The following is a 576-nucleotide window of genomic DNA, read 5'->3' as shown; positions in this document are numbered from 1 at the left end:
CATCAAACGTTTGGTTCGATTTTTTTTTTTTCTTCGATTATCTTCTCTTCATATCCTCTTCGTGTTTCCTTTCCACTACCTCTCCTTCTGTTCCTGCCTCGCCCTTCCTTATCGCTCGTCCTTCAAACGTTCCTTCACCCCCCCCTCCCACCTATCATCCACCCATCACCTCCCCCCCCTCTTTTTCGACCTTACCAACACCACCCATCCCCTTTTCTATCGTCTCTCACCCCCCTCTCCTATCACCCGTCCCCCACCTCCCCTCTTCTATCCCCGACCACCCTCCTATCCCCCTCTCCCCACCCCACCCTCTCTTGATTCCCCCGCCCCTCGCCCTCCCTCCTCTCCGCCGCCCTTCGCCTCGCCGCCCGTCCTTGCAGCCAAACCCACGCCCCCCGCCGCCATGAGGATGATAAACGACGTACTTCTCGCCCTGACAGCCTCATGCAAACCCCCTGCATGACGGAGCGGCCATTACGCCAACGCGAGGGATCGTACGCCTTCCGTTTTCCTGTCTACGTTTATTCTATATTTTCTCGGTCTTTCCTTCTTTTCGTACTTCATGTTACATGTTTC

Source organism: Penaeus monodon, chromosome 22, assembly GCF_015228065.2.
Source record: "Penaeus monodon isolate SGIC_2016 chromosome 22, NSTDA_Pmon_1, whole genome shotgun sequence".
Taxonomy (NCBI): domain Eukaryota; kingdom Metazoa; phylum Arthropoda; class Malacostraca; order Decapoda; family Penaeidae; genus Penaeus; species Penaeus monodon.
The sequence above is the reverse complement of the archived record's forward strand: the minus strand, read 5'-3'. Positions refer to the sequence as shown.